At 44.5% G+C, this 23452-nt stretch overlaps 1 non-coding gene across 1 annotated transcript; it reads left to right on the top strand.

The window, feature by feature from the left end:
- The first annotated feature begins 8610 nt into the window (after nt 1–8610).
- LOC131751713 (small nucleolar RNA SNORA19) lies at nt 8611–8739 on the top strand. Its single transcript, XR_009334278.1, has one exon. It is a non-coding gene; the product is annotated as a small nucleolar RNA SNORA19 (small nucleolar RNA).
- Nucleotides 8740–23452: the final 14713 nt, after the last annotated feature.

Below are 23452 nucleotides of genomic sequence, written 5' to 3'. Positions count from 1 at the left end.
TAAATTTCTGAATTTAACAGGCCAAGATGCAAGATAATGTAGCAGGAAAATAATTAACTCTGGGTTTGAGACGTTGCTCAGCACCTATGGGTTTGGCAAACTGAGGCAAACTCCTTAATGTTTCTGAGTCTCATTTTGTTTATCTGTTGTAGTGGGGCATCTCTAAATTGGAGACTCTGGTTGTCTTAGTAGGGATAAACTGCTAAGTTTGTGTGTGTAAGAGCAGGGATAGGCCAAGTCAGCCTCAAGAAATGGAACAACCACCAAGCAAGTAAAAGCTAACTAAAGAGTACTGCTTAAAGTAGGATATTGGTCAAATCCCAAGTCAATGTCTTGACTTAAAAGTGGGGGAGGGGGTAATGATATGTGCAGGACACCTCTTCTGCCCCACCCAAGTTCTCTCTGTTCCATTTCACTCCAGACATTACCCTTAGGGCAGATGCTACCTGACAGCACCTTACCTCTGACCTCTCTTTTAGACCTCTCCCTTAGTGCCTTGGGATTCTTCTGGTGTCACAGCTGGGGCCATCTGTGTATCTCAGCCTCAATGCTTGCACAGCCTAGAGATGTCACAGAATTAACACCTTGGGTCACCCTTCACCAAGAGCGGTCAAGAGTTGACCTGGCAGGATCTGGATTTCTCCCCACTTTACCAAGCATGTCTTTCTCAGACTTGCTACACCACCTTGTTTGCAGGATAAGTAAGGGGGTGGAGGAATGGAGACAGGGCATGCAAAAGGTCAAGCACAGTCCTTGGCACATAGCAGATACTCCGCAAAGGCCAGCCACTTTGACGGCAAGATTGCAGGCAGCAGTCTGAGGACATGGGGTGACTTGGGAGGGGTTCCAGCTTCTCCTGAAATCCACCCCTTTGCAGTCTCCCTCTCTGCCCAACGAGAAATCTGCCCTGGATGTCAGAACTGAATTTCCTCTGACATTTTCCCTTTTCTTTTCTTCCTATAAATGGGAAATGAAGTGTAAAAAGTCATGCACTGTCTACTGCCTTCATCACAGCTCTTTGGAGAAATGCTGGCATTTAAATGCCAGACTGGTGATGTCAGGGTGAGGCCAACATCAGGTCTGTCTTGGGGTCAGGGGTAAGGGGCAGGGGTCCTCTCTGGTTTCTGATTTAATAAGAGGATTGCTTCCAGCCAAATGCAAGGCCAGCCAGGTCAGTGCTGAACACACACAGCTCCACTGAGAAATAAAGAGGCCAGATGGTTATTACATTGTGTGTGTTTCTTGTAAAAGAAAAAAATTTCTAAAGGTGACTATAGCAGAAGCAGTTCATCAAAAGGGAGGCTCAGCTCATGAAGACAACTTGTGGCTTGGCTCTGTACCAGAGGGAAGTTTCCTTGTGAGGAGGTTGATAGTTTGATATGTGATCCAAAACATGTGAGACCCCCATGGCGACTTGGCTGGTGGTGGAGGCCACAGCACTGCCATGTTGTGGAAATGGAACACTTGCGCCCTTCCATGAACCCTCCTATTTTGAGGCTTCAGAAAGGGTAGCTGATGACAGGTGTGCTGGCTGGTGGGCCTGAGTAATGTGGGTCCAACTCCACTCTGCTGCCTCAGAGCTGTGAGACATGGGCATGTCAACGAATCACTTTAACTTTCATTTCCTCATCTGTAAATATAGACTAGAAATATGCAACCTCTTGTAACAAGGTTACAACCAGATACCTTACCTCAGCCACTTGTGCACATAAGCTGTTCAGGAAACATTGGGTGCATCTTCCTTTAGACGTGGGGTCCAATGAAGGGGTGCTGAGAGCCCTGAAAGAGGTCTTATCCCCTACGTGGAAGACGGATTGGTGAGAAGCCCCATAAGCTAAGGTGTGCAGCCCGTTTAAGTGATGCTCCAGCACTAATTTTTCTGTGGCATTTATCTCAAGAGCATCCATCACCCGGGGCACTTTGGTGCCGATGTGGTCCTCCAAGGGTAGTCATGGCACTGCCACGGTAATTCCCTGTTAATTAACTGGGCTGTTGTTCCAAAGTGTTAATGGCCAGAACTGTAATTCAATCAAGTAAATAACATTGCAAGCAGTTAATAAAAGCAATGGAATTTGTAACTACTGATAAATGTGATTTCAGAAATCAGTCAGTGGTCTGTCTTTGCCACACACATATCAGACAATCAGCATTACTAATGCTGCCTGTGAATCGGTTAAGAATTCTTCCTCCATACATTTTTTAAACGAATTTTGTTTCTTTTTGTCTCTTCCCCCCTCATTAACTTTCAAAATGTGTTTTTCTTAAGGTTCCACCTTTGGGGAAATAGCATTCTCGCCCACTGACACCACTTGTGAATTCAGTCTTAGTATGAGCTGAGACTCCAAGCACCACCCAACTTGTTGTAATTCTTTTTAATGCCCTCAGTTTTTCAGTTACAATTTATTTTCCAAATCCAAAAGTAATGCAGGGCTAGGTCCCCGTAGGGTTCTCAGCATGTGGATGAGAACATTAAGTTCTGAGAAGTGGTTACTTTCTCCAGTGCATTTCAGACTTCAGCAGACCCCTGCCTGCAACCCCTCACTTTGGGCCGCAATCTGCCAGCTCTCACCTGGGTCCTGAGGACTCACAGATGAAGTGGGCACTTCCTCTGCTCTCAGAAAACTCATGCCCATCATTACATCACTGGGCCTGTGTAGCACATGTCCCCCTGCCATCTACAGGTCTCTCTTGGTGCCACACCTGACTGTGAGGGCCCTGCAAGAAAGGAGCTGCGTGCCCCCAGCCCCAATCACCTCTTCTCTGCCTAGCGGGTTCGGTGAGGGGGTCCAGCAGAAGCTGCATGCCTCCACACCAGTCTTTGGGCTGAAGGAGGCACCACGTGGTCTGCACCTTCTACTTCCAAATGAGTCCATGGCACATATTTGAATAAACTGAAGGGGCAGTGAGGGTGTGAAGTGACAAGAGCCAATACTCAGAGTGAGGGTTGGGGGCAGCGTAGGTGCTGGAAAGAGCCCCTGGCAGGGAGGTGAGGGCTCTGGTTCCCACCTTGGCTTTGTTAGGTTGCTCTCGCCTCCTATCCACTGTCTCCTTGCTCTCCCCATCCGACCCACCACCCACCCACCAACTCACTCAGATGCTCGCCAGCGCACCCACAGCCCCATCGATGTGCTCACTTGGTTACCGCCCACTCCAATTCCCTCATGTACTCACCCCTCACCCCTGCACTCACGTACCATCCGCCCAACTCAGTAACCACCCACCCCGCGTACTTAGCTACTCACCCCCTCCCTTCTCACCGCTTCCACCCATGTAGACCCTCACCCACTCCCACTCTCACTAAGCTGCCCACCGCCCCCCTCCTTCTCACAAAAGGCCACTGACCTCTGACTCTGTGGGAGCCGTGGGTTCCACTTGGGGAGACAGAGAGGAATTGGTCTCAGTAGCCAGGTGAAAAGGGCTTCTGGGCCAGTGGGAGAGGAACAGTGGCGGCAGCCCCGAGAGTAAGCGATGGGGGAGAGCCAGAGGGACAGGAGCAGAGGAGAGAGAAGTGACCAGCCTGGGGTGGGGAGGAGAGGGGCTCTGATCCAAGAGCTGAACCACCAAGTGAGGAAGGATGAGGCTAGGAGGCAAGAATGGGGCACCCCGTCTTGAGGAAATGCCTGAGTTTAGAGTAAGGGGATGTGGGTGGTGGGGACAGGACAACGGACAGTCTATAGGTATCACTGAGAGCAGGTCCCGCTGGCCTGAGGAGTCTGGGGCCATTAGATGGACTAGGGACCAGGCTGGAGGCAACCAGGGAGTGATCAACGTGTTTTAGGCAGGAAGGATCCATCGCAGATTTGATGACACAATCAGGGTTTTTACCTCATCAGTTACAAAATTAAAGGTCTGGACTGTGGTCTCCCAAACCCTCCCAATGACCCCACTTCGGAAATCTCTAAGGTTGGTGGGAGAACGAGACACAAGAAGGGCTGAAGGGTATCCTCATAAATGACTGCTGAGCTCTCACAGAACAGAAGAGAGACTCTTGGCTCCCTGCTCCAAGATAGATTGGTCTTTGGTCCCAGAGGATGAGCACTTAGCATCTGTGTTCTGTGCACATGTGAGCCCCACCTCAGCCAGAGACGAAGGCTCTGATGCAGCTTCTCAAGGGACTGCACAGCTATCATGGCTGGTCCTATTCATTACCCAGGGATACAATGCTGGAGAGTTTGATACACAGACACTCTGAACAGAACTGTGGCTGCTCATGTGTCATGCAAGGAGTCTCCAGATAAGAGAGGACTCCAGTTCACTCCCTGGCCTTGTTCCTCTGCTCCGCTGGAGCACTGCTGTCTTGTCACCTGTCCTTGCCACACCTTAGTCCAGTAGAGACCACAAGAAATCTGACTAGATCAAGTTAGGGTAATTCCTTCACTATAGGGTCTTCCCCAGGCCTAAAGACAGAGACTTAAAGTCCAGGTGTGGAATGAGACAATTCTCAAGCTGACAAAAAGTTTTTCATCCATAGTCCCAAAGAATTCCAGCTGCCCAGCCACAGAGATGTGGGCCCTGCAGCATCTTGGAGGGAATTTCTCTAACCCTTCCCTGAATAGGCACAAGGTTTGGGGACCATTGTTTTTTCTCATTCCGTAACCATCAGACCAGAGATACCTTCCCAAGGTGGGTACATCATAATGATTTAGAAAGTAAAGAAAATATTAATTACACATACATGCTCACACATAAACAATTCACACACATACACACAGACAGAGTGAGGCTGTGACTGCTCAAAAGTCTTGCTCCCTTTAGTAGAAGGTGTTCTAGGGATTTTCATTCCACAGTCACTGACTTCCTGCCATGTGGTCCCAAGAGACACACGGCTGTAAATCACAACCCCTGCCCTCCAGTTATCTCCCTCAGTTCACTGAAGGAGGCCATTGGAATAATAATTACAATATAGTTGGACAAATCTATAAGAGTGATTAACAAGAAAAACATCACAGAGAAGGGCACCTGCCTCAGCTTGGGAGCCATATAAGGCTCACAAAGGGTTGATATGTGAGCTGGGTTTTGAAGAATGAGGTAGAGAAAAGATAAGGGAGTCTCTAGCAAGTAGAGGAGATTTGTGCAAAGGCATAGAGATTTTCAAGGGGTTTTCATGTCTGCAATTCATCTCACATGCCCAGGTCTAAAGGGCAGGATGGGGAGTGGTGGAGGATGAGAGGGAATGCCATGGGGGTCTAGCCTCTAGGGAGTTTGGACCAGAGCCTAAAGCAATAGGGGCTCCCTAAAGGGTTTTGAGAAGATTAAAGACAAGATCAGATTTGCATTAAAAAAAAAAAAAAAAAAAAAGACTGTTCTTGCTGCAGAATGGAGAATAGATTGGAAGGAAACATGACTAATAGAGATACTTTCTATCCAAGAGATGATGAAAACTTATTAGCAATAAGGACAAAAGCTGTACACCAAAGGTATCAAGGGAGGGGGGTTGACAGGATCAGTTTTCCCATCAGATGGGGAGAGTAAGTGTTAGGGGAAAGATCAACACTTTCAGGATGCTGGAACGAGGCAGCCTTCACAAGAGAGTTTAGGTTCAGTTGAGTCTGTAGTATTTCTTGTGCACTCAGGTAGAGAAGATCAGAGGACAGTAGGCTCCATGTGTCAGGGCTCAGGTCTTGGGTTTTTTAATCGGCAAACCTTATTCTTTGTTTTAAGCCAAATTTTATCTTATTTTAAGTAATATATTTTTATTAAAGAATACAGTTGACCCTTGAACAATATGCGGGGTATGGGTGCCAACCCTCCATGCAGTGGAAAATAGTGGTGGTACAGACATTCTCTCCTATTTTTATATGTGTTTAGTGAGGCTAAGAGATAAATAAGATGCAGAAGAGGTAAATGCATGTATTTCCACTGCCATCTTTGCTAAAATGTCTTCCATCAGTCAGTAAAAACTTGGCTGGGAATTTTAAAAGCTTAGAAATTACCTGCTGGGGCAAAGACGTACCTTAGTGCTCACAGTATCCAGGTCTCCTTTCCTGACCAGGCACATGCATGGCTACAGTCACAGATCTTTTCAGTGTGAATGAAGTGCAGCCATAGACTAGGTCTCGTCAATAGAATATGAGCATTAGGCACAGGTGCCACTTCTGGGCTGAAGCAGTTTAAGCAGCCCCAGAGAGCCACCTCCATTCCAGAGTGGAGTTTGCATGAGTGAGATGTAAACTTACTTTGTGTAAGTCTGAGGTCTGGTGGCTGTTGGTTACTACAGCATGATCTAGCCTATCCAGAATCAAGTGGGTTTATTCTCAAAACTTTAGTCTTAATGTTTCCTGGGTTTCTCTTTGCTTTGAAATGAAGATAAAACAGGCAGGAGAATCAGAAGTAAATAGGTGTCCAAACCTGAGAAATTATAAATTTGCAGCTAGCATCATACCACCTGAAGAGGGAAAAAAGACAATAAAACATTTCCAGGAGGAATTTCAGAAGCCACCTTTCCCAAAGGTCTAAGACCCAATCCAGATTCCCTTCACGAGGTAAGTTTAAAGTGTGTTAAAAAGCTGTTCTAACATATTTTGATACAAAAACTACATTAGGAATGGTTAACAATAGCTAGAAATTAGTGGAAAGAGAGCTTAATTTTATGTAGGTGTTTGAGGTCATTTGGGATTTGTTCCAGTTAATCAAGCTCATGAAGTGGGGAAAAGCTCCAACCCCACCAAAGTTCCCGAGGAAAGCTCACCCTCGTCTGCAGTCACTGGCTCCGAGTAGGCGCTAGGTAGCCTCTGTAGTACTATTTCTCTAAAATCAGATCTTGGGGCTTACTGCACACACCAGAAACGATAAGCCTAGACCTGGGAATATTCCCTGACATTGATGTTGGGGGATTACAGGAGGCAGTGAAAAGAGAATCTGATCAAGAGACCTGAACTGTAGCCCTGCCTCTGCCAAAACTACCTATGGGAATTTGAGCAGATCTTCCTTTTCCACTCCGAGCTTCAGTTTTCTTACTGAAAATCTCTCCTAGCCTACAAACCCTGAGTATTCTGAGACAGGTTACTCTGTAGCGGTAGTTTACTTCTTGGCCAGCACACAGACACATAAGCTAATGGAATACTTCTGCTCAGGGAATCAGCTTCCTGGCTATTTGTTTATTTAATTTACTTACACACAAACTGTGCAGGACTGCCTGAATAGTGGCCTGGAATGCAACACACATGCAAGATCAGCGACGGCAGCCCTTTTGTGATGAGAGGTCGATTGGCCTTGCCATGGCCCGCCAACCCCACTCTGGCTGCCTTTTTGTCAGCTCTCTCTTTATAGTCATTATGTTTCCAAATTCTCTGCTTTTCAAGCCTGCAGTATTTTATCTTGTGCACAGAACGTGTATAAAACGTGAACTAATTAAATTAGAAATAATTAATGGGAAGCTAACAGAGGAAACCACTGTAGTTTAGAGATGTTATAACCACTGAATCGATAACACTCTTCTCCCACATGACCCACATTCAAGGATGCCTTCCATCCCACTAGGTACTATCCTGTAACCATTGCAGGCAGAACAGGATATTACAGAATCCTTGTTCTCTATCTTGAAACTGCAGGTCTGAGCATCCTTCTCATGAGGGCTCCCTCCATTGTCTTCAAATCTGGAGGCACTGTTTTATAGGAAGGAGTGATCACGAAAAGAATTGGTTGTGTAACAAAAGGCAGTTGTCAACAGACATCTCTTTTTTGGGGATATGAAATTATGTGGTGGGAAGTAGAATTTCCTTGAAAATCCCCAAAAGGTCATTTTGAGGGTTTTCTTCAAAACATTTCTTTTCCAAGTATGAATGAACTAATGAAATAAATATTAATTACAGTAAGAGTAGCCCTGTGCCATCAAGAGACTGGCATTCCGGAAGCTCTGCAGACAAGAACACAGACCCACAGCAAGTATACGTGGAAAGACACTGACCAATAACATGAGAAAGAGGAGCCCAGCCCAGCGAGGAGAGCGTGAAATTCGGAGCACATCAGAGTGTAGCTTTGTCCTAGCTCTGTCACTATGCACTAGATGCTCCGAGCTGCTTTACTGATCTGTGCTTTAACAAATTCATCTGTAACTCACAGACTTAGAGAAAGAACTTATGGTTACCAGAGGGGCAAGGGAGGCGGGGAGAGATAGTTAGGGAGTTTGGGATTGAAGTGTACACGCTGCTATGTTTAAAATGGATAACCAACAAGGACCTACTGAAGAGCACAGGGAACTCTGTTCAATATTATGTAACAACCTAAATGGGAAAAGAATTTGAAAAAGAATAGGTACATGTAGATGTATAACTGAATCACTTTGATGCACAAGTGAAACTAACACAACATTGTTAACCACCTATAGTCCAATATAAAATAAAAAGTTGAAAAAAAACCCCAAATTCATCTGTAAAAGGTCTGAGTGGTTGTTATGAGGCTTAACCAAATTGATATATGTAAGTGTGTACATGCCTGACATACATACATGCTAGATTATCCAGGGCAACTGTGGTTGAAGAAAGTCACACAACTGGCACCAGGATGTGATGGTCTGTAACGGTGACCCCCAAAATAAAGGTGAAATGGTATTTTTTTCTGTTTATTAAATTGGTATGTTTTAGAGGCATTCACTTAAATAATCTCTTTGTCATGCACATTTTACTGACTTGCTTTCCCTTGCATATATGAGCAGTGTTATTTCTTATGTGCTATACAAAAGTTGAAGGTTAATTAGCAGCATAACTAAACAGTAACACTGCTAGTCTCCTTCACACAAAATTTTTTAAAAAAATCTTCCTCTTTGTAAGGTTACCACAGAGAGTGCAGTTTGGGTCTTGCCCCCTAAATCACATCGGAGATGATTGGTGAGGAGTGTAAGGACCCTCTGCAGACCTTACAAAGACCTATGACACAAGGACACTCAAATGTGAGACCAAGAGAGAGGCTGGAGTTGGAGGGTTCTGAAGGATATGAAGGACAAGGATCTTGGGGAGCAAGAGAAGCTCAGAGGTTGCACCCCAAACCCCGAACCTGGCCTGCTGCTCCAGAGACTAGGAGACCTGAGGACCAGGACTGGTTCATTCGTTGTTTTTTCTAAACATGAAGAGCCCAGCTGGGAGCAAGCAGTGCGATGATGGTCTAATCTGACTTGTATTAGTCTCTGTGGCTAAAGAATCGATATGGGCGTCAACCATGCAGAAAGCAGTTCTAACCCACACCGTTTCCTCTGTGCTACAAGGGAGCCTTCAGGGGGAGGTTTCCAAGTGTGGATTTCAGTTACTCTCACCCATGTCATCAAGGAAATGGTCTTGAGCAGACTAAAATGACCTCCTATTGACCTTGGTTCCCACCTTTACTTGCTATGGTTTGATGCCAAACAGAGAACACAACCAGGCTTTATCTGTGCAGGCTTTTAACAAATTTGGGTCTGTGGTTGTTAGTCTTTCACTTTAGGTGTTGAGCAAAATCCATCATTCTTTTCCCTCCTGAGCATCTTCTCTATTGCAGGCACTCAGTTGGGTATAGAGTTCACAGACATGTACTCCATCCCAGAATATGTGGTTGCTAACAGAGGTGCGCACAAAACATAGACCAGAGAAGGAAAATGACAATGCCAGCAGCTAGTCCCTGCTTCCACTAGAAAGCAAGCTCCACCTGCAGTGCATCCTGCCTCCTGCATGCTTCCATCACCAACACTGCCAGCCCCTCAGGCTCTGGGAGCAGCTCTTCCCCTTCCCCTCCCCCATTCCTCTCCTCCCTTCCCCTCCCCCTTTCCTCCCCTGCCTTCTTCTGCCCTCCCTACCATCTAATCTGCTCTCTTCCCTTACTTTTCCTTCCCACCTGCCTTCTCTTACCCTTTTATATTGTTCTCCCTTTTCTGCCCTTCTTTTCTTTCTGCCTTTCACATTTTTGGTAGACACAATTCACACTCAAATTTTCCACTCTCATGGAGCATTTTAAAAGAACTTCTATTAAAGAAATGTCTTCTTGAACTTAGAGAACAAATGGGGAAGTCCAGTCCTCTTTTCCCTATTCCTTCCTTTCTTCTCATTCTCTTTCTCTTCTCCCCCTTCCCCTCTCCCCCTCCCCCTCCCTCTTTTTTTCTATCTCTCTCCTTGAAACAAGGCTGGCCATCTTGCCTTCAGTTTACTTCTCTCTATGGCACTGTGGAACCATCGGTCATCTCTTTGGGATTAGGGTCCACTAGAGGGCAGGCTTGAGCAGTGAGAGCAAGAAACCCCATAAGAGTCTTAGGTCACGTGATCCAGCCAGTCCTGGATGAGACCCCACACGGGGCATTTGGAACCAGATCGTGTTAAGCCCACCACTGCTCCTCCTTGGGTCTTTGTGTTTTGAGGACACCGCTCTATCGAGAGTTTCAGGAAGAGTGTCAATAAAACCTGAATCCTGCTGGAACAACATCTTATTGCTTCAAATATTCATCCCAATTCCCTAACAGAATTGAGGGCGACAAGGGGCATCACAGACACATAGGAAGGGAGAGCACATGGTACTCAAAGAGTTGCTTCTCTTCGCATCTACTGAGAACAAAGCAAGTAAGAAGGGGTGTGGCTTACTGGGAGGTTTTGGACTTCGTCTCTAGTGCATCTAGTTTATGATGAGACGTGCGTGCATGCTGCTGAGGAGAGGTAGTCAGAGGCAACTGACCCAGGAGAGAGAATATCTTAGTGATTGCAAGAGAGTGGGAGAAACCCCTTGTTTCTCCGATTCTTGATTCCCTCGTCTACAAAACTGGAGACAAGCAGACAATGTATAACTTTTTTCCGTACATTTTGTGTACTCAATATCAAAGTCTTTCTTCCATTGCAAAATAGAAATATATGGACTACAGTATGAGGAGAGTAGAAAGAATACTCAGAGAGCTGCAGGAAGTCAGTGAACAGAAAATGTGACATTTTCTGACATTTTCCATAAATAAATGACTTATTTAACAAGTTGCTGGCAGAATTAACTGGGATGGGAGCAACTGCCCCCAGGAAGTGAGGAGTGAGCTAGGGGAAGAGTGCATCCACATCCAAGTTGGGCTCACTGTCTGCAAGTCTGTAAAATCTATGGGTAAAGACAATTGGGACAAAATATTTTATAACCAGAAAACTCCCAAATAGTGAGTCATTATCTTTTATAAACGTAGGAGACATATAGGCTTGGCCTGGTGAACTCCAAGAGTGGAGAAGACTGAGACAGTCTAGACATTGAAATAGGATCCCATCGTAGAGTGGGGTTGCTGGTAGGGTCAGAGCCCGCTGCAGATGCCAAGAGGGTGTCTGATCCTCTACAGGGGACCTGTGAGGACACCAGAGCAGGGGCAGCCCCACACAGAGGGGTCGTAGCAGGGCCACTGAGATCTCCTCACCCTCTCCCTCAACAGAACCCACGTCAATGTCCTCATAATTCTCCTCAACGGCAGTCGTGTCCTCGCGGGGCTCAGAGAACTCTCCTTCCTCATGTTCTCACTCACGGACCAGTGAATAAAGGCACTGATGGAAGCAGTGGAAAGACTCAGAGTTCCAGGAAAGCAGCTCCCCAGGAAGGTTTCCATCAACCCAGGTGGATGCTCTGACCTGTGGGTGGGGAGCACTGTACTCCAAATCAAGGCATGGGTGAGAGGGGGACGTCTTCAAACACAGCCATTGAAGCAACGTTAGGGGGTCAGGATGGGGACCCAAGGCCAGTCCAGATACCAAGGAAAGCGGAAGGAACCAGCTTGTGTTGACGGGTATTACATATTGCACTCTAAATAGCACACAGGCTGCCCTGCCAACCTTTTCTTATGAAATCCTCACACAAACCAAAGAGTACCGATGTACAACCGAGTCTGCACTTGAAGTAGCTGGACTCAGAGTTAGCAAGCTGCTGAGATCATCATGAGGACCTGAAGGCAGGTGCAAACTCTGGGCTCCCAAGTGTGTGCCCCTGATCCAGCACTCCTGGAGTCCCCTGGGCCTCCTGACCAGGTTGCTTCTGGGGCCTGATGGGAGAAGAGCCTCCTAGGAAGGCTTGAACAGTGGGAGCCAGGAGGCTTGTTACCTGCCATCATGGGAGAGAGACAATACCAACACACAGGAGAACAGCTGCACACAACAGAAGCCAGTCTAGAATTAAACCTCCAAACCACACTCTGTGTTGCAGCTCCAGCATGCTGTTGCAGGTCTGTCTGCTGGCTCACTCACTGGCATCGGGAGGCAGCCAGTTCCCCAGCCCCTGCAAGCTCTCCTCCTGGGGCTGTTCCCATTCCTGTGGCCACAACTGGGCCGGCAGCAACACTAGCTCCTATGAAGTCTCCCCATTCAGCTTCCTGGACACCTGGGCCAGATCCACATATAGCTCCATAAGTAAGGGCACCAGCTATTCTGTAGGACACCCCCATCATTGCAGGTGGCTTCCAGGTCATCCCCATGGGTCCCAGCTGGTCCTTGCAGGTTTCTGTTCATCCTTACTCTCTTCCACTTCATGCCTATCTTCCCTTCCCTACTGCCTGCTGAAGCCCTGCTGACCACAGATGCACCATCAGATGCAGAATAAATAGCCACACATAAGCCGCTGAACTGTTTCCACAATGGCATAGGATCAAGTTCCTGTAATCATCCCTTGTTCCCCCTCACTTCTAGTGGTTCTACTACTCGTATTGAACTCTGACTGATATTGTTTGTCACTGTGCAGCCCTGCAGAGAACCAGAGGAGCATCAAGAGAGTCATGTATAGTTACTACAAAGATTTTAAAATATATCATGCAAATGAAGACTTAACCTAATGTCTAGCACGTAGTAGGTCCTCAGTAATGGTAGCTATCACCGTGTCATTAGGAAACTGGATTAGTTTTAGGAGCGGTTTCCACATGGATAGAAATACTTCATAGATTTTAGAATCTCAATGTAAGATCAAAGACTCTGCACTGCAATTCCCATGATGAGGAGTTTAATTATGAACAATGGGAAGGACAATGCATCTGGATTGTTTACAGATAGCTAGTGACCTGACATGCTAAATATAGCTATAGCTCCCTAACTGAAAGTCAGTCTGCTCTGTGGAAACAGACCAAAAGCCCCACTGCTGGGCAACGTTGGTGAGAAGAGCTGGAGCAAACGTTTTCCTCCTTGCTACCGAGTGACAAATCACAGCTGTCAATGAATAAAACATTCAGTCTCAGCAATCAAGCAATAGATTTTTAAGGAGCCTTCCCATTTATCAGGTTAGCTATTGATTGCCTGTGAAAAGTCATTGCATCAGAAGACAAATGAATGGGGGGCCTGAGCTCCAACACGCAAGGTGAACGGGTTTGTAAGTTTGCCTCCAAGAACTTGACAATATTTAGAGTTGCCCCCAAGTATTAAGGAACTTATCACAAATATAAGCACATGCCATTGGATTTCTGATTACCAGTAACAGGTGTATAAAGCAAGGAACAGACAAATACTGACTAGAGGAACCTAAGCCAGTCGCTCACAGAGCATTTCCCAGAGCCCTAGGACACTTATGGAAACATGATATTGCTTTTGTGTTAATAATAGAATAATAGGGGGCGAGTCCTCAGTTATGAGTGCACATCTGAGGTGTTCCCCAAATCCTAGACAAGCTAGATATTGTTTTGTTCAATTTCCCTTCCTCTTCTTGTATTTTTTTTTTTTTTTGAAACATGATTTTACTTATTTGAGGTGCTCAGTGAATGGTGTGCTAGTCAATGTTTAACGACTGTCTCTCAGAGGAAAAACAGCCTTTGCTTTGCAGTGTTTGCAATGTGTGTGGTACAAGGACTTACCCTATACATGATTTCAAGTTGTCAGTGTGACATCACTGACCACAGAATTGGGAAGAAATGCTAGTGGCGGGCTCTGGTGAGTCAGCATGAGCTGTCCCCAGCACACCACAGTGCACCCAGGACCAGCACCCTCCCAACACCGCCTTGGCTGCATTGTCTCTGCTTTTGCCCTGGGAGTCACTCTTAACTCCAACTTAGCAGGCGGGTGACTAGGACTCCTACATTTCATGACTTTCACATTCATACCACACCTTCTGCCAAGAAACTTTATTCTGTGTCGTTTGTAACAGAGATGCAGAAAATATCAAAAATAAATAAATTGTCTCAGCCAGGAAGTTTTGAAGTATAAAAATGGGGATGTACAAAATTTAACTTGGCATTCTGAGATCAAAACATAGTTATAGTCTTTCTTGGGTCAAAATAGTGTAGATTATTGGATGACTGTTCTTCTGTATTAAGCATGGAGGTTGCAACGTGTGTGTGTGCTTAATGGAGACTTTCATCCTCTTTGCACTCACATCATGAGGACGTCTCCTATATTAACCTAAATCCCGCTTTCTCACAGCTAGTCTTCTCTTGAAAAACATATCAACCCAGGGTTCAGGTGTTTTTATTGTTAATGATGAATGCTGCTCGAAAGTAGTGCTCTAAATTATCCCTATCCTGGAGTTATCATTTTTTTGCGATAGAAATGAGGCACTGAGATGCAGTACCTAAAGAAATAATATAGCATAGTAGTCAAAAGTGCAGCCTATGCAGTCAGAATTGAATGTGAATACTAGACCCACTGCTTGCCAGTCCTTGGACAATTACGTCATTGCATCAGTTCTCTCATCTGTGAAATGGAGATGAATTTAGTACTTGCAAGCAGCAGATAATGTCTGTGGGCAGACCCGACAGACGTTCCAAATTTTCTGTTTCTCTCTTATTGCAGTTCACCCCACTGTGATGAGAAAGCATCAGAGAAAACAAAATGCATAGTTTGCCAACCTTCCTTGCTGAAAAGGATAACCTTATCACACAGTTTTGACCGTAACATGGAAGTAGAAGTTTCCTGGCGTCTTTTTTGTTTCTTTAATTAATTAATTAATTTTTGGCTGCTTTGGGTCTTCATTGCTGTGCGCAGGCTTTCTCTAGTTGTATTGAGCAGGGGCTACCCTTTGTTGTGGCGTGCGGGCTTCTCATTGCCATGGCTTCTCGTTGCAGAGTAAGGGCTCTAGGCACATGGGCTTCAGTAGTTGTGGTGCATGGGTTCAGTAGTTGTGGCTTGCGGGCTTTGTTGCTCTGCAGCATGTGGAATCTTCCAGGACCAGGGCTCAAACCCGTGTCCCCTGCGCTGGCAGGCGGATTCTTAACCACTACCACCAGGGAAGTCCTCCTGGCATCTTCTGAAAACAGTTTTACTTTGTCTGATAAAAGACAGATTCAGTGAGCAACAGCTTTTCCTTCCTGTCTTGAATTAAATGGGATGCCTGGGGGAGGAGAATCAGCCACTGTGTGACCATAGGGTGACAGGCAGATGGAAAAGTCCAAGAGAGTCACAGAGAGCCACGAAGCCAAGGCCAGGGATACTCTATCTCTAGATTTCCCAGATACAGGATGAAGACATCCCTAATTTGTTTAAGCCACTCCGTATCCAGGTTTTCTCTTATCTTAGCATTCCTAATAATAGACCCTTGACGAAAATTTGTGGAGATTATATGAAACGAAACTTGTTAAGTGCTTAACGCATTGCCTAACAAATAGAAAGCACTACAAAATGTACACTATTATTTTTTATTACTATACAATCTATCATTATTCATTGCTATACGGGATCAATGCCTTCTATTACATCCTTGACAACATCTAGCATGGCCAAGTGCATCAAGATAAAGATTGTCCTTTGATGCCACAATCCATGCCTTGGAGGAATTTTGAGGTTTAATAAGGACATAATTATATGCATGTAGAACGATCTAAAGGCATTTAAAGGAAATGATTGACTGTATAAACATTTTGCTCAGGAAAGCACTGTAGGATTTCTGAAAAGGAAAGATCCTTGGGTGAAGAGGTCCAGGGAGACTCCTTGAGGGAGGTTGGTCTTAGGGTGGGCCTTGAATGACAATGATAGAGTGGAGTGCAGGCATTGAAAATGCACACCAATGGGGATTGCCTGGGGAAATGTCCACAGGATTTTAATAATGTCTGCCCGAAAATATGCTGTTGGCCCCTGCTGGTCCCCTTAACCTCACTCACTCACCCATCCCCAACTGCTGGTGCCCTTTTCTCCAGAGAACCACCCTTGGCTGATAGAAGCTGCCTGGTTGGGAGGTTCAGGCCCTTCCCCTATGGGCAGCTCACGGCTAATGACTGACTGATAAAAGTCTGCTTCTTGCCTACTTGCACTCTGTGGTACAGACTCAGCTCCAGAGCTCCCTGTGGGATCAGGCTGAAGTCGACTCCAGCTGAGACCACATCTTGGTTTAGCTCCGTGTCCTATTCTATCCTTCTTCCTTCACCCTCTTTCTCCTAAGACGATGCTCACAATAAACCAAATGCATGTGAATCTCTGTCTCAGGAGGCTACTTCCAGAGACACTGGCCTTGTTCATGGTAGATATTCATTAGAGAAATGTTGAGTAGGTGATTGAAGCAATAGTAGCTTCATATACTCACTTGCTTATTCCTTTGTTTATTCTTTCAATAAACCCATGTTGAGCAGCTGCTGCAGGTTCGCTGCACAGGCATTTATGAAGCAGAGCAAAGACGTAATCTTTGCCTTTCACAGACTCCAGTGGATACAGGTAACCAAGCTAGGGTGAAACAGAATGGGGATAAAGGCACAGGCCCGGAAGCACACAGACTTGAGATGAAAGCTGGTTTATTGCTAGCAGTGCTACCCTGAACCAGTCACTTAACTGCTCTGAGTCTCTTTATATCCTCTGAAATATAGGACTAAACCTATTTACTCGATGATTGATGGAATTACATGAGATAATGGGTGTAATTTCTCCAACTCATAGCAGAATTCCATGTATGTTAGATGTCAGCCTTATGTTATAAGTGCTACGACTATAAGTCTTTACCTTGGGGTATGAGAGGAAGAATGCTCTACACATGGGAATGGGACAATAGCTAGAAAAGGGATGCTTCTGTCTATTTCTGGTTCTTCTTTCTAAAATTATTGTGAAGCTCACCCTTCTAACAGTGCCCTGGGTGTTATGGAAATTCAACTTGTATGTATCTCTTCCTATTCAGTTGTTACCTAACTGGTAATTTACCAACACGTGATAGCTTTATATTAAGAGTTAGGAAAGTGGGTGAGGAGGAAGAGGAGGATGAGTAGGAGAAGAAAAGAAAAAGAAAGAGGAGGAAAAGAAAAAAATGTTGCAATCTAACCCAGGGTTTATGTTAGATAATTTGTCAAAAATTTCCTGGCAGAAATGATCTTTCTGAACAGCCTCTGGAATTATTCCTTTCCTGTGGGAGATGGGGATTAAGTGAGCCCAGTAGCAGCTGCCATGCATAATAAGATGAGAAATTATCCTAACCTGCTTATTTTCTGGAAAAGTACCGACTTGGAGTCACCCCACATTATGTGAAATATTTTCCATGTGCGTCTTGGGTTCCAAATATCCTGGAAGGATCCCACGAAGCAGACAACATGGCTTGTATACCTAGCACAGACACTGGTGTCTAATCACTCTTGAACCTGAAACTTATCTAAAGAAGAGTTGGTAATTTAGCCTTACAAAATGCTATTCGTCTTTTTCTCATAACTGCCAAAAACAATAGTTTATAATGCAAATGAAAAGGCCAGTTTCCTGGAATCACCTGAGAGCGTGCTTTATTTTTCACAAGGGATTGTATCAACTTGCAGTAATTACCAAGCATGTTCGTGATCATCAGAGAATCTGACAAAACATGGACATTCAGTGTGAGAGTCCCAGAATGCTAATTTGTAAACCTGTCAGATTCCTCACCGTGGTGAGAAATGGTGTTAAAATTGCTTTCAACATCTTAATTAGTGGTAGCCTTCCAGAGAAATGCAATATCTCGAGCTCATTTTTTTTCATTTCTTGATTTGTTTTTCAACAAGAATATTATTAAAATTTGAATCATGACGAACATCAGAAAATAGCATGCAATTTAGGAATGCTGAGGCAAAAGTGATTGGGGGGAGGGGAGTTTTGATTGCTCCAGGATGCTAACCAAGGGAATCAGATTCTGTGTCCTGTGTCCTATTCTTACACTGACCTTTGGTATTGAAACCGAGAGTCCCCCTTGGAGGAACCGTGGAGTCTGGTATGGAAGAGCAGCGAGCTCCTTCCATCCCGTGTGAAAAACTTCATTCTGCGATGCCCATGGGTAGTAATACTATCGTGGTTACTCTTTACTGGGTAACACATCAGGCTCTCTGCTGTAATAGACTGACTCTCTTCTTGTCTAACTGTCCCCACAACCCCAGAGCATAGGTACCATCAGCATCCAGATGTTGCAGATAAGGGAAGAGGGGCTAAGAGAGGTGATGAGACTCGCCATGCTCACACAGCCAGCAAGTCATTCCATTGCTGGAATATGTACTTGTAGCTGCTGCTTTATCTTGCCCTTGGAGGAAAGGTTCTGCATATCGGCACCAGGAAAGTAGATGCTGACAGCGGGGTTCCCCATCTCCCACAGGCCTTGCTCTTTCGCATGGCCTCTGAGCCACAGATGGCTGGCACCCACTCACCTCTGCTGCTAGACCTTCTGCAAGATCTGATTTATAGCTACATTTATATGACCTCCATAATTCACCTCCAAGTTCTATCCTGAACATGTAAATATATATTTTCCATGCTGTTTTGCTTGTCTCTCTAATCCCACCGAATTTTCTGCAGAGTTTATTGAGAAAGGAATAAGTTTAATTCCAGTATTCTTTGCAGGCCTTCTCCCTGAGTTTGGAACACTGCACTGTACTTACTGTATGTTTGATGAAGGAGGGAAGCCTGATACTCAGCTTCTTCTAAGTGTCTGTCTAGCAGCTACTTTTCCCCTGCAGAGTGTTCTCTCTCTATGGGAGGAAAACACTCAGGGAAAGCAAAACATTGAAAGTAGTTAGAAAAGAAGTTTCCATTTACCATAAGACACCCCCCCCCCACGGTGGTTCCCACCTCTGTCTGCAAAATGGATGTAAGCAGCTTTTTTTGCATGAAAGAGCTCTCTGCAGGAGGTCCCTTTTGTCTTATCACTTTAGCAGAGCTATATTGTAACCAACCTTAAATCAGGCACCCCCATGCTCTACTCATCTCCTGCTCTAGCACAACTTTCAAAACTTTTGATCACACAATACCTTGCCTATACTGTTGGTTCTTTCCTTGATCAAAGAAGTAGAAATGACGAATAAGTAACAGATGATCAGCCCTCTTCCCTAGCTTCCCCTTCAGTAATCCCCTAAACAAACTGTGTGAACAATATAGCATCTAGAGGAAAATCACAAGGATTACACAAGCCTGCACTTGTAGTGGGAGATGGCTCCGAGTTTGATCCCTTATCTCAGTGATTAACTTAGATTACTTCCCCCTTTCCCCCCCTTTTTTAAACATCTTTATTGGAGTATAATTGCTTTACATTTTGTTGTAAAGCAGAAACTAACACACCATTGTAAAGCAATTATACTCCAATAAAGATGCTTAAAAAAAAAACAAAAAAAAACACAAAAACTTTCATGGCTGAGCAGTCTTTGGATTTGGTTTTTAGGGGACATGAGTATACCTTCTCCCCAGATTACTGGCTTTCTGATTAAAAGCAATTTTTCTTTCTACCAACACTTGCCCCTTGGGAATTGATTTTCAAGCAGCCAGCAGCCAGACCTGAGTTCGGCAATATGGACACCTCCGATCCTGCACCCAGAGAGCCAGGTTACATACACCTAGGGATTTTTTTTTTTTTTTTTTTTTTTTTTGCGGTACACGGGCCTCTCACTGTTGTGGCCTCTCCCGCTGTGGAGCACAGGCTCCGGATGCGCAGGCTCAGCGGCCATGGCTCACGGGCCCAACCGCTCCGCAGCATGTGGGATCTTCCCGGACCGGGGCACGAACCCGCGTCCCCCGCATCGGCAGGCGGACTCTCAGCCACTGCACCACCAGGGAAGCCCCCACCTAGGGGTTTTTTAAAAGCCCTGCCCCCTGCCTCTAATATGCAGCATTACCTGTACACCTGTGCATTTGTTTGTTTTTTTCTGTTTACTAATTAATTCTATAAGGGATGATCAGTTCATTGTATTTTATCTGAGTTTTGAAAAGGTGTCATGTAAATCCAGGAATTAACAATTTTGAACACATGATGCCGAACAGTTGGCTGCTGTGGTGTATTGAGCAACGAAAAGGAACCAATGCAGGGAGAAAAAATTAATTCACCACAATCAGCTAGGTTTACTGTCAGAAATGATAGACACAGCCATGGCCTAAATAGAGGCAGGATGGTGGATAGAACAGGGTGTGTGCCTGAGTCCCAGACTAGAGTACATATTTTAGCTCTGCCACATCCTGCTAAGAGATCCCAGGCAAGTAATTGAGCCTCTCTGTTCACTGCTTCCCTCATCCATGACCAGTATCATTCACATAGTAAGAGTTGGCGTAAGGGTTATTTTTTAAATCAAGTATAATGTCAGGTGTCCATTAAGCACTAAATATAACTATTCTTTTTGATATCGTTGATTATGTTGTTGAAACGGATTTACCTCAAATCACAGCTGTAATCTGGAACTTGGTAAGACAGGAAACCCACAGATAAAAATAAGTAAAAAACAAAGAGGTAAATGCATTAAGGTTCAAATGGCAAAGACAGTCAGAGGAGGGAGACAGCATTCCACATTGGCCAAGGCAGAGTTCAAGGAGTTGGTGGGGCTTCTCCATAACCTTTGGGGTTGGGGGGAACAGGTAGAGGTGACCAGAGGCAGAGCCAGCCCTACACGTGGAAATGGTGAGGAGACCACTGGGTGTGGGTGGGAGGAGGCCACGCAGGAGGTTACCAGGCCACACGTAGAGCCCTACACCATCCTACAACCATCCAGGCTCTGCTGGGAGGCAGGTCTTCCCAGCCCAGGGAACGGGCTGCATCAAAAGCACCTGGTCTACGGACCACCATAGGATTCCTTCAGACCAAGGCTCCTAATGGTCCTGAACATCAAAAGAAAGTGTTGTGTGTGAGTTGAAGAGGGAGAACCCAGTCTTCTCTGGGAAGATGCAACTTCCTCAAGAGATCTGCAGAACACTCTATGACATAAATCACAGCAAGATCCTTTTTGACCCACCTCCTAGAGAAATGGAAATAAAAACAAAAATAAACAAATGGGACCTAATGAAACTTAAAAGCTTTTGCACAGCAAAGGATACCATAAACAAGACAAAAAGACAATCCTCAGAATGGGAGAAAATAGTTGCAAATGAAGCAACAGACAAAGGATTAATCTCCAAAATTTATAAGCAACTCATGCAGCTCAATAACAACAAAACAAACAACCCAATCCAAAAATGGGCCAGAGACGTAAATAGACATTTCTTCAAAGAAGGTATACAGATTGTCAACAAACACATGAAAGAATGCTCAACATCATTAATCATTAGATAAATGCAAATCAAAGCTACAATGATATATCATCTCACACCGGTCAGAATGGCCATCATCAAAAAATCTAGAAACAATAAATGCTGGAGAGGATGTGGACAAAGGGAATACTCTTGCACTGTTGGTGGGAATGTAAATTGATACAGCCACTATGGAGAACAGTATGGAGGTTCCTTAAAAAAACTACAAATAGAACTACCATATGACCCAGCAATCCCATTACTGGACATATACCCTGAGAAAACCATAATTCAAAAAGAGTCATGTAGCAAAATGTTCATCGCAGCTCTATTTACTATAGCCAGGACATGGAAGCAACCTAAGTGTCCATCAACAGATGAATGGATAAAGAAAATGTGGCACATATATACAATGCAATATTACTCAGCCATAAAAGGAAACGAAATTGAGTTATTTGTAGTGAGGTGGATGGACCTGGAGTCTGTCATACAGAGTGAAGTAAGTCAAAAGGAGAAAAACAAATACTGTATGCTAACACGCTTATATGGATTCTAAGAGAAAAAAAATGTCGTGAAGAGCCTAGCGGTAGGACGGGAATAAAGCACAGACCTGTTAGAGCATGGACTTGAGGATATGGGGACGGGGAAGGGTAAGCTGTGACAAAGTGAGAGAGTGACATGGACATATATACACAACCAAACATAGGGTGGATAGTTAGTGGGAAGCAGCCACATGGCACAGGGAGATCAGCTCGGTGGTTTGTGACCACCTAGAGGGGTGGGACAGGGAAGGTGGGAGGGAGGGAGACGCAAGGGGGAAGAGATATGGGAACATGTGTATATGTATAACTGATTCACTTTGTTGTAAAGCAGAAACTAACACACCATTGTAAAGCAATTATACACCAATAAAGATGTTAAGAAAAAAAAAGAATACTTGCTTACCAGCAAGTCAAGAAGATATAACAGGTTGGCCTAAAAGTGCCTTTGATTTTTAAGTACAAATAAAACACACATTTTTCATTTTCACCAACAACTTTATTGAGCAATGTATTCACCCTTTTGTTCCACCACCTTCTGTCATTTTGCAGGTGACTTCATAATTCCATCTTCCCAAACTTTCTTTTTGAGCAAAGAACTCTTCCAGGTGCCTTTTACAGTCTTCCAGGGAATTGAAATTTTTTCCATTAAGAGAATTTTGTAAAGACTGAAATAAATGGAAATTCGAAGGTGCTATGTCTGGTGAATATGGGGGATAAAACAGAATTTCCCAGCCATGCTGTAACAGTTATTGCCTGGTCATCAAAGAAACATTGGGTCTTGCATTATCTTGATAGAAGAATATGCATTTTCTGTTGAGTACTTCTGGACATTTTTTATCGAGTGTTGCATTCAGTTGGCTAATCGGGAGCAATACTCGTTGGAATTAATCGTTTGGTTTTCTGGAAGGAGTTCATAATAGAAGACTCCCTTCCAATACCACCATATACACAACATCACCTTCTTTGGTTGAAGACTGGCCTTTGGTGTGGTTGGTGGTGGTTCACTTCACTTTCCCCATGATCTCTTCCGTTCCACATTATTTTTTTGTACAGTATCCACTTTTCATCCCCCGTCACAATTTGTTTTAAAAATAGAATGTTTTCCTTATGTTTAAGTAGAGAATCACATGCAGAAATATGGTCAAGAAGGTGTTTTTTGTTTAGCTTATGTGGAACCAAAACATCAAAGCTATAACCATAACCAAGCTGGTGCAAATGATTTTCAACGCTTGATTTGGATCTTTTGAGCATGATGGCTATCTCCCGTGTGGTATAACGTTGCTTGTTCTCAATTAATGTCTCGATTTGTTTGCTGTCAACTTCAACTGGTCTACCCAACTCTGGAGCATCCCCCAGTGAGAAATCTCCAGCACAGAACCTCTCAAACCACTTTTGACACCTTTGCTCAGTCACAGCACTTTCTCCATACACTGCACAAATTTTTTTTTTTGCTTTTCAGTTGTGTTTTTACCCTTCTTGAAATAATAAAGCATAATATACCGAAAATGTTGCTTTTTTCTTCCATCTTCAATATTAAAAGGGCTCTACAAAAATTCACCAATTTTGATGTCTTTTTTTAAATGCACGCTGATATGACAGCTGTCACATACAGTCTAACAAAAT

The sequence above is a fragment of the Kogia breviceps genome, chromosome 2, assembly GCF_026419965.1.
Source record: "Kogia breviceps isolate mKogBre1 chromosome 2, mKogBre1 haplotype 1, whole genome shotgun sequence".
NCBI lineage: Eukaryota > Metazoa > Chordata > Mammalia > Artiodactyla > Physeteridae > Kogia > Kogia breviceps.
The sequence above is the reverse complement of the archived record's forward strand: the minus strand, read 5'-3'. Positions and strand labels throughout refer to the sequence as shown.